The following is an 11,366-nucleotide window of genomic DNA, read 5'->3' on the forward strand; positions in this document are numbered from 1 at the left end:
TGCATGTGCCTAATTTCAACGAAATTCTGCCACATGTGTATCCACCAACCCGCATTGGAGCAGCGTGGTGGAATATGCTCCAGACTTTCTCTTCGATTGAAATTCAAAATATTATTTTTGTTGTCCGATTTTTATAAGTTCTACATTTGTATAAAAACAAAATGTCTCCACAACAACTATTTAATCGCGTTTTGGTTTTTTAACACAATGTATTCCGATCTCATAGACCGACGGTAATTAAAGCCGGGTCCTCAAAACAAACTACTAAACCAATGATTACGTTAATAATAAGTGTGCATATAGTTAGGTACATTATGATACACATCTCACTGTGCGGTCTCAGGGCGTCATATCTGGATGCAATAAAACCAATTCCGCAATTATTTGTTCTCCGCAAGGGTGAAGCGGTCTTGCGTGTTAATTAATTTCCTTCTATAATACGTCGAGTTTTATCATTTCTTTGTTTGTTACAACTTCGTTTATGTTTTATTTGTTACAAGCGAAACCGTCCGCAAGCGCTTGTCCGCTATGTATTACGTAATAAATTCTCCAAAACGCGCTGCATCTCTGGTATACATTTTATGTATAAATATACATTATATAAATAAATATTTAGGTTCAGTACTTTTTTTAGTTAGGCAACCACGGTAAGTCTCCACCTTTATTGATATAGAATTATGGACTATATTTAAATTAATTAATAACGGAATCCAAACAGACGCTACATTATTTTTAATATACTTTTTAAGATAAACGGACAACAGATGATGTATCTGTTAGTAAGTGATTGCCTGCCTATCGACAGGCTGTTTACAAAAAAGTAATAATATATTACGTCTCCTGTGGCTAAAACTGGATTTAACTGGCTTGGGTAACTTGAGAATCGATCCGTAACCATAGTCTTCTATATTCAATTAACACTTACTAATTGATAGTTTAACGCAAAACTAACATCGGTTTGTAAATAAAAATACTTTTAATCTGAGAAGAATTGACGAAAAAATCTGAGCATTCTTTCGTCTTGTGTAATTCTTTACCGTTTTCTATTAAAAAAATAAATATAGCGAAGGGACCGAATTATTCTCATTGAAATAATTTATCGATAATTGTGTAGTATACTTTTTTACGCAAATAATTTTTTTTTTATATTAACAAGTAGCTGTTACTTGCATTATATTTTTGTTTTAATAGTTACCATTACAAAAACAATATACGTACCTATATACTAACATCTAATAAATTGAACAAACAATTTCCCGACTAAGATTTACCACAAATACGGACAAGTTCTCCCCCCGAAGTATACGAAGTTTTCTTTTAATTGAGATATATAAGATATTCTAAACAAACACAAGTAATGGATTAGTTACGCGTGCGATATTACGTAAGTTGTGATTAATGTTTGTTTTTATTACTTCGGTTATAATATAAGTTCAGTTTAAATATTAGTTGGCTACAACACTGATTATAAAGCGCCGGTACTGGGGTAGAGTGAAGGTGACTGACCTTTAGTGTCAAGTGGCGTTCACCCACATGATGTAGGGGTCTATGTGGGACCCACCGATGGTGATTGTATTGGAAAACCTACTAAAAATCAGCGCTAACCACTCCGTCTCTTCGGGACGTTGCAGGATCACTGCCACCATGGCGTCCTGGTAGTAGGTGCTAAAATTAATTTCAAACGTAAAATAAACTTTATAGACATTTTTTAGATATTTTCATCAGTAGACATTTATTATTGGCTGTTCCTGTCAGGGTCATAAAGACACAGACAGACATGATTAAAACACGCATGATAGAAGGCTCTAAATAATGACGCTAATATTACGAGGAAAGGCCCGAAAGAAAGCCTCGCTTTACTAAAGCTATTATTGTGTTAGATAAATTTAAAGGTTTCTGACGCAAGGAAATCGGAAATCACACAATTTTCACTTTTAAATAAACAACTTATACAGGACACGTGTTATTTATATTTAAGCTATGCAGAAAATGTCCGTTTAGTTGCACGTTGCAGCTGCTGTTACCGTCCCTTCAACATTCCCTCTCTCCTTCCCTTTCACGTTCTACTAGCTCTCCAAGGTCTCTACGACCCTACACAAATCATCTTTTGGATATACCTTGGTATCTCCAAAAGATGATTTTCTATACCTATTCGAGTCAAATTCTACGTAACATAAAACATGCTATTGATGTCAAATTATATGCTGGAATATTACTTTTTTATATTTTTTCAATTAAATAATATTAAATTAAAAAGCACAAAAACAAATCAGTAAACTTTTCAAGTTATAGTATAAAACGAAAATGCCACCTCAACCAAGAAAATTCATTCACTATAACCATTTTCCGAGTTGAAAACCACTGGGCGCTCCACTAAGACCATAAGTCGTGTATTGGCCTATATTGCATAAAAATATGACAATTTTTATATCACTCAAATATTTCTAGTAAACAGGTAACAGTTATAAAGTAAATACCGACTTAATATTTTCATGCTAACCACATAACTATAAGCTATCTAATCATTTACCATAACCATTTGCAAGAGTAATTAATAATAAAACAATTATATAATAAATTCCATGAACTTAATCTAACATATGTATTATTAAACACGATTATTTAACACGTTGTTGGAAAACGTTAATCAGAATCGAGTAAGCCCAACTGAATATTCATATGATGAATTTATCATTATTATCCCGAAGAGAAACAACGATGGGATACCCATACACACATGCTATCATTTGAGAAAAGTGGTGAAAAATTCTCCAAATATTCTCCTCCAAAGAAGGCCTTAGCCCAGCAGCGAGTCATTTAGATATTTACTTAACTAAGAAATATTTATCAACATTATAACAATATCCCTTTCCTGTCCTGTGTATCACTATGTCGACTATTTAGATAGGAAACCTGTTAAGTTAAAAATATCGTGCTACAGATGAAACTTGTTTTTTTAATTATATCTGTAGGCGGACCAGCAAATGGACCACCTGATGGTAAGGTCACCACCGCTCATAGACAATGGCGCTGTAAGAAATGTTTACCATTCCTTACATCACCAATTCGCCAACAAACTTGGGAACTAAGGTGTTATGTCCCTTGTGCCTGTAGTAAACTGACTCACTTATTCTTCAAACAGGAACACAACAATGCTGAGTTGTGGTGTTTGACGGTAGAATATCTGATACCTAAATTCATAAAGTTCCGTTGTGTGGTTTAGCTCGAAATTGGAACAGACGGGCAAACAGTTCCGCTTTATAATACTAGTATAGATTCTAATATATTAATACGTCACAGGTGCATACGTTTATGCGTTCTATCCGTTAGTTTACAATTAATTTATATAGACTGTGAGTGAACGAGCTCCCAGCGTACAATGAAACGGGTTTTCGGTATCTCATAATATTTTGGGTTAGATTAAATTAAATAGTTGTATTTGAGCTTAAATTGGTTCGTGATAGGAGATTTTAAAAAATAATCTCAAATTAAAACAGATGAAGTGCGTGAACATTATAGAGAAGAAACAGAAGCGAATAGAAATAGATAGATAGATAGGTGGAGGGTGTTTTATTTGAGTTTATTTTCTAAAAACGTTGAAACAACTGGAATTTATTTTTTATCATATTTCTTATTTAAGAAATAACAAACTTCCTTAAAATTTCCACCCCTTCTTTTGACATAATATCCTCTTATGAAACGAAGTTTCAAATATACTTTGTAAGTGCTCACCTACGATATAAATGTAAGGAACTCCTGTGAGAAATGCCAACTTCTGAATGCACCGTTTAAACTGTACATTGTATGTCAGTTATAATAAAGTTCACTTTTATTTCAAGCTTTTTTTAACTTGCAATGTTTGTTTTTTAGGCCAAATCTGGCATAAGAACCTTCCTCTTATCCTACGGAGTTGAAATATTACATGTTAGTTCAGTTCCGATGACAATTCTTACGGCAAGCATGAAATGATTTTACAACGTGGATTGGCTCCAGAGGAAGACACTCCTCAACGATCAACAGCACAGACATGGAATTTTGAGTATAAGAACTTGAGGATTAACTTAATATATTGAGGACAATCTAGAACCTCTCTAATGCGCGTTAGTTTTTCTGTTATTCTTCCCCGATGAGCACAGGATGATTTATGAACACAAATTAGGAATGAACATGAAAACTAAGTGATTGATTTTATATAACACTCTTCTCATCTTTTAAAATTACGCAAGAATACATACATATTTTTCAGGTTTAAACCCAGGCAGGCACCACTGAATTTCATGTGCTTAATTTGTGTTTATAATTCATCTCGTGCTCGGCTGTGAAGGAAAACATGAGGAAAACGTAAGCAAACCTGCATGTGTCTAATTTCAACGAAATTCTGCCGCATGTGTATTCCATCAACCCGCATTGGAGCAGCGTGGTGGAATATGCTCCAAACCTTCTCTTTTTTTTACTTGTCTATTTAATTTGCAACATTTTTAGGCTTCAAGACGACGATTTTTAGGCTCGGATTTGATCCCATCATCTCCGGTTTATATTCTCGTATGCTAACCACTGGACCATTTCAACTCAATTCCAATTTATTCAATATAGTCAACGGAGAGGAACTCGAGTGTTAGAGAACAAACTAGCGTGAGACTTGTTGGCATACTAGTTTGACCTTGTTTTACGACAATGGGAAACAACAACATTAAAACAACTTTTAGTAGGAATATATGTATAACTTGGTGTCTCCCACGACTACATTCGTGTTTTGTCATGTCATGATTCAAGCTTGCTTCATACCAAATTTCATAACATTCGGTTCTGTGGCATGGCCGTAGAAGAACACGGCAGACGAACAGAAAAACTTTACTACTAAAATATTATACACTTCAAAGAGTCATAAATAAAATCAGAATTACCTATAATTATAAAGTATTCAAAATATATTCTAACTCCTCAACAAAACCTTCAGTTTAAACGAAGCTATTCAAGCCGCCAACAAAACAGGAGCTGTTCAAACTTTGTCAGAACTGCTTTTTCCGGCCGCAGTTCCGAAACTTCAATAAGTATCCCGTCTACGTGTCGGGAAATTCAATTCAATATTTATCGGACAAACAGCTATAGAAATTATATAACATTGATATCACAAATACACCTTAATATATTTTTTAAAATATAAATATATATATATATATATTTTAATTAAGCATCAGTTATTTAAAAGGCAACAAATTTTTGGTTTTATTTATATTTTTAAAAGAGAAATAATTTGTAGCTGAAAAAAAGGGTCTAACAAATAGCTGTCATATTAACAAAGTTTCATTGAACCATGAACGCACCCAATCACCTCACCCCTAATTTCGATAATACGGCGCTTTAAACTTTACTGTACGACCCAGCGGCCATTTTGTGGAGGTTTAAACAACAAAGCCTTTCGTAAAATGATATTATTTTGTCACGATATTCAAATTCAATGCTTATATTTGTAAATCCTTAAGAGCTTATAAATAGGATTTAGTAAGTTTTGCTTACAGCGCTAAATATTTTGTGAAAATTTAATAAATAATAACATTGTAAAACTCTGTAACTGATTTTTTTTATAGGAAGACGGTCAAGCAAATGTGCTGGGTATCTTAGAGTACCAATGTATATGGGTAGTGGTGACCCCTTACCATCAGGTGACCCATTTGCTAGTACGCCTACGTATGCTATAAAAATAAGATGCACATTTTATGTAGCCACAATTATTTATGAAATACATTGAGCGAGTCCTCCAGTATCCGCTATAGAGAGATCACCTGTGTTTGCGTATTTTTGTAACACGTCTTGGGTAGTTGGCTAATATCTTTGAGATTAGCCGCCGGGTGAGGAGTAAATATACCCCCAACTAACGTCTATGTAAATGTTATTCTTATTTAAGTAGGTTCTTAAAAGCACTTTTGAGTCGTCATATTTTTACCGCGTTCAATAAAATTTAAAGTGTCGCATAATTTATAACAAGTAAATAGATACAATTAAACAATATACTGTATTGCCGACTCAATTACGTGTATAAACTTACACATACTCGTACAAGCCTATAAATTATTTTACTTCACAGATTTAGAAATAATCATAAAAGATTGTATAGAATTTTATAAATTGATAAGATACTTTTTGGTTAAATTCTTTATAATTAAATGTAAAAAAGGATATTCTTCATTTTGACATAGGACTGAACTTTGGTTGTTAAATGAAGACATATTGTGATTATAAGATAAAAAAAAATTAATATTCCCGTTTCCTTGAAGCTGTTTCTTCACACATCTCTATATATAGAAGAGAAATACCACTGATTAATCACAAAATCTCAGAAGCTATAAAACCTTCAAACTTGAAATTTGGCCTTATAGGGTGTAGACACCCTTATAGGGGATAACAGGACAACCATATAGGGTGTAGACACCCTCTAAGAATTTTACGAAACTCCAACCCTAAGGGAGTAAAACTGGGTTTGAAAGTTTGAGTTTTATATAATTCGCGCGGGTAAAGCCGCAGGTTCAGATAGTGACTTATAATTTAACCGTTGGTGGTAGATCTTATGTGGGTCAGTCTGGGTAGGGTACTACCCACTTACAGAGGCGGTTAAATCATTTAATCTCTCAAAGGAGTTCGATTGTACATTATTCTCGTAAAATATTAAAAATAAATGTTTTCAAACGATTATATTCACCGAAATATATTAGGTAATGTTCAGTCAATCATCTTTGTGTCTTGTGCCGACTTGACTGACTGACTTTGAAAGCAATTACTAATTTATTCGTCCGTAAATATAAAATATTATATAAAGAAACCGTTTTTACAATAAAATTCGTTTTTGTAATGTTTAACCTTTACATTATTATCGAGACAGACCCCGTCTCATACCCCTCCCCCTTCTCATAACCCAGGGGGTATTTTATGCATATATAATGATAAAACGAATGATATTTGAACGTAACTCACCATAATTATCACTTATACCATTTATTGTGTTGTATGGAAATTATAATGAATACTGTTTACCTATATAGCTAATTCTAGACGATATAATTTCCTTCTCCAAGCTTCTACAAGTTCGGCTCTCTCATACTTCTAGCAGTTCCCTTTGGACGATGAAAGTTTCGGAGGAGGCTATTATCAGTAAAATGAGCCAAGATAACAAATTAGTCAAATCTATATGTGTGGGCATAATTGTGCTATATGTATATTTACGCCCTTTGGAACAGCGTTGTGGAATAAAGATCTAAACCTTCTATTTAACAGAAAAACAAATCATTGTCTAGCAGTAAAAAATTACGAGCCGTTACTGGTCTAAAAATATTATAGTAATACTTCTGTATTACTATCTTGTAACGTACTAGCATAAAACTTTACTGCCAAGATAAATGCGAGACCTCCCCACATTGCTGTATTTTTAGTACACTTTGCGAACCAATTTCTTAAGAGAATCCTTTAAACGGGCTTTTTTATGTTGTACTAAGACCAACTTGTTGACATGAAACACGTGGTTATGTTAAACTTAATATCAAGTTTTTTGATGCATTGCTATTTTAAAAGGTGACCAAATATGTTTTGACAAATGTTCAAAGTATTTTTTTAATCGGACACGTTCTATACACCGATTACAGTTGTAATCACTTGATAAGATTATAACGAATACGAAAGAGCGCTTAATAATTATTTTTTGAAGTTACAGACGGAATACTTATTATTATGTACGATATTTTATCGAGTCAAAAGAGTAGACGCCTCTGCATCAAATTACTCATAATAATTTCATAAATAATATTGTATCATTTTCGTTTTATGAAGATAATAAAAAATCTTTTGAAACAGTATTTAAATATGTACTTAAATTTCTCTCAAACACTCGAAGCGGCTTCACGGAATTGGATTGAGATCTACTGATTCATGTTAACGTAAGCAATATTAATTTCATCAAGATCATTGCTGAATATTATATTTGCAAAATGGAAAAAAATATATTAAAATACTATTACATTTTAATTTCGATTATATTTTAATAGTATTTTTAGTTGTTTTACGATAAAATAATTACCATTTAGCTTTGTGAATTAATAAATTTAAAGCACATTTTAAGAAAACTTGAATAATACAGAGTATTTAACATCAAAATCAAAATACACTTTATTTAAGTAGGCTCCTGAGAGCACTTTTTAATCGTAATTTTACATGAGTGAATTTAAAGCTACCGCCAGTTCAGAAAGTAAATTCTATCGAGAAGAACCGGCAAGAAACTCCGCAATAACTCTTTTCTGACAATCAGTTACATTGATTATTAAATACGTAAGTTGTTTATTGCTATAAAAAAGTGTGGAGTAATTACCATACAGGATAAGTAGTCATTCAATTGTATTTAATAATCTAGTCGGAAATCCGAAATAGTGGTAGCTTTAAATTTCATTTAATCCTTTAAAATGTCAGTTCAAAGAGGATACATCACAAAAAAAAAATTGATTTGATTTGGTATTTAACCATATAAAAATATACGCAATGGCTCAACATTTTATAGCAATTTATTAAAATATCTCCGATCATAAAAACTATATCGGAGTTTTCAAATTTAACCGTCACTCAGCCGGTTCAATAACAAGTTTAAGGGATATGACGCCTTAGATATCCTGGTTGGCGTTGCTATGACATTGTAAGGATTGATTTATATATGTTCCAAGGTATAGGGTCAACTATAATATCAAAAATAGGGTTAAAATAAAATTTGGTCCATTTACACATTTGTGTTACAAAAATAAATGTTTAACCTAATTCATGTATTACATTCGTTTAAAATATACTAACAATTTCCAATACGAAAAATGATGTTTCATTGAAAAATTACAAGAATGAAAATACCAATCCAAGCAAATGAAGCTCGTGAGACATTAAATAATCAACTAGATGTCACAATAGTACGCGTATGTACCTGCACTTTTGAAATTAATTTTTGCATCGGTTAGTACACGAGGGTATAACTGGCCTAGATACAAATATTCAATACTTGATACATATATGTATAGGTCAGAGTGATACCGAAGTCATCGCATTAAATGAAACCACGATTAATACTTGTTATTACAAGACTCATAATATTATCGAAAAAACAAATAGACGAATAATAATAGGGTGAAATTTTTGAACAAAATAATTCACACGGAAATTAAAACAAAGTAAAACACCATTTGCAAAATTAGCTCAATAACCTGTGTTCGGGATTTGTTCGTATCCAATGCCTTCACAAAATATTTAACATGTTGCACATTGGCTTCACTAGATGGCGTTGGGATCGAGTTAAATCGCGATGATGTTTTGTTCACGGAAAAGTAGATAGTTAATTTAGTTTTAATAAAATATGTCTTGTTCTGAAGTATGGTGTTTAAATATCCTAAGTTATACTGAGTTCGAGATATTTTCGTACGGAATTAGTACAACCTGTAAAAAAGGAAAAGCCGCGCGGCAGCGTGACGCTGGCCGTAATGAATAGTTCGGAACGGCAACATTTGACCCATTTTGACCCTAAGTTGTTGACCTGCTATATTTATATAAAAATATCTCCGATAAATAATAATGATAATAAATTAATATTGGACAACATCACATACATTACTCTGATCCCAATGTTAAGCACTTGTGTTATGGAAAATCAGAAGTAACGACGGTACCACAAACACCCAGACCCAAGACAACATAGAAAACTAATGAAATTTTTCTACATCGACTCGGCCGGGAATCGAATCCGGGACCTCGGAGTGGCGTACCGTGAGAACCGGTGTACACACTACTCGACCACGGAGGTCGTCGATATAATGTTATAGGATGTTGTTAATACTTTTTAATTAATGCGTCATCGCCTAGCAGAGGCTTGGTTTTACGTTTTGGTGCTTCGAACATACTATTTCTGAGTCATAGAAATGTTACGTATTAGTTGGTTTTTCTTATTAATTAGTATAAATTTAAAATAATTATTGTTATGTTGGTACATCTGTTTTAAATATGTTTGTTAATCTATGTCGGTATATCGGTTGTACTGCCCCCTCTTAGGTAAATCTATAAAAAAGGAAGCAAAACGGCATACCAAATTATCTGTTTACATTAAATATAATAATTCGTTTACAAGAAAATGCGAATTAAATTAGTTACTAAGCATAAATATTTGTTAAATCATGGAAACAAAGTTAACGTGTAGATAATAAGGCCTTTTAAAGACCCACTAAAGAAAGATTGACCGAATTTATTAAGGATATAAATAAATTGTTGCTTTCAACAGCTGTCAGCTCCTCTCTTAACTTCGTGCGCAAAATCTCAGAACCGGATCGCGCATCTTGTAGTATACATATGAGACAATGATTCTGTATAACTTCCCAAAGCCCAGATCAAACAACCACTTAGATCTGTAAAACTAAAATGTTGACATTGTATCTGAAAATTTTATTTTAAGGTTGTATTCCTATGAAAATTATTCAAAATTCAACGCAGTAATAAAATGGACGTTGTAAATTGGTAAAAGTACCGTTAATTTGATGTTATGAAACATGGTAAATCAGAATTTACTTTCTAAATAAATAAAAATGTCTCAATTTTTCCCAAATTAAATCTTGAGGAGTAGAATGAGAGAAAGTTCCTACAGGACCACCCATTAGTTTTCAATTAAAGTGAATGCTCAGCTAGATTGTTACAAAACATTTTTAGATATCGTATTTGAAAAGCTATTTTCTCGTACTTCGTATCGTATTTCAATTGAAATCAACTATACTTACTATAAATTTATTTTCATATCGATTCTAACGTTCTACGAAAATCAAATTTTGGTTACAATGTTCTATTCTTATGTTAAATCTATATATATATTATTCAATGATTAATTACGAAATCTTAGAAACCATAACACCTACAAACTTGAAATTATATAATTACATAGGCCGGCTCCTTATAGAGTGTACACATCCGCTAAGAACGGATTTTACGAAACTCTATCCCTAAGGGGGTAAAACGGGGGCTGGAAGGTTTGTGTTTTATAAATTTTGCGCGGGTTAACGCGCAGGTTCAGCTAGTTTTATATATAACAAATGTATTTGGAATTATTTAGAAACTAATCGAAGTGAATAATTTTTATTAGTTGTAATATAAAAATCTAAAGATTACCTCAGACATATTATACAGTATTTTGAGATAAAACAGAAGGTACCAATGTTACAATAAAAAAAAAACTATTTATAATTATTTATCGATTAGAATAACACCTTGCAAAGTATTTAAACATTTCAATTAAAACAAATCGATGTCTGAGAACATCGTAACATGTAAATTATTCAAAGACATCACCGTAAGTCAGTTTTATAATATTT

At 32.4% G+C, this 11,366-nt stretch overlaps 1 protein-coding gene across 1 annotated transcript in view; it reads left to right on the top strand.

Annotated features, from left to right (window-relative positions):
• LOC113402330 (uncharacterized) overlaps positions 1 to 11,366 on the top strand; it is a 195,760-nt gene that overhangs the window by 174,053 nt on the left and 10,341 nt on the right. The window lies entirely within an intron of this gene.

This window comes from Vanessa tameamea, chromosome 12 (assembly GCF_037043105.1).
Source record: "Vanessa tameamea isolate UH-Manoa-2023 chromosome 12, ilVanTame1 primary haplotype, whole genome shotgun sequence".
Classification (NCBI taxonomy): Eukaryota; Metazoa; Arthropoda; class Insecta; order Lepidoptera; family Nymphalidae; genus Vanessa; species Vanessa tameamea.